Source organism: Gavialis gangeticus, unplaced genomic scaffold (genome assembly GCF_001723915.1).
Source record: "Gavialis gangeticus isolate Ggan-Ray unplaced genomic scaffold, GavGan_comp1, whole genome shotgun sequence".
NCBI classification, from domain to species: Eukaryota; Metazoa; Chordata; order Crocodylia; family Gavialidae; genus Gavialis; species Gavialis gangeticus.
The window spans coordinates 47,950,750-47,951,180 of record NW_017729029.1 but is presented as its reverse complement, the minus strand read 5'-3'; the positions used below and the strand labels follow the sequence as shown (position 1 = coordinate 47,951,180).

The following is a 431-nucleotide window of genomic DNA, read 5'->3' as shown; positions in this document are numbered from 1 at the left end:
TCCCGCCCGCCCACTGGGGGGCGCCTCCCCCGGCCGCCCCGAGGAGTATTGAAGCACCGCCATGCCTCTGCGCTGAGAAAAATAGTCCCCCCGCAAAGACGGAGGGGCTCCGTGCACCCAGCGTGTTTGAAATAAATAAACAAATAAATAAAAAAGCGTGGGGGATAAAGCGCTGTTTGAGGGCGTCTCTCTCCGTGGTGTTCCCCCCCCCCCCACCACTTTGCAGGCTCCAGGGGCGGAGGGATTCGCTATGCCGGGAAGTAGTCCCGGGAGAACTTGAGTTGGGAAAAGTTTGCGAGCCCCGCAGACGGTGACGGCGCTCCCGCCTGAGCGGCCCGGCGTGGCCCAACCCCGCCCCGGCCTCTGTCCCGTCCGTGCCATGCTGAGCAGGGGAGAATGAGGCTGGCTGCGCGGAGCCCCGGGGCCAGCCT

General features: G+C 65.2%; 1 protein-coding gene across 3 annotated transcripts in view; it reads right to left on the bottom strand.

The window, feature by feature from the left end:
* COL4A6 (collagen type IV alpha 6 chain) overlaps nucleotides 1-431 on the bottom strand; it is a 244,931-nt gene that overhangs the window by 238,773 nt on the left and 5,727 nt on the right. The window lies entirely within an intron of this gene.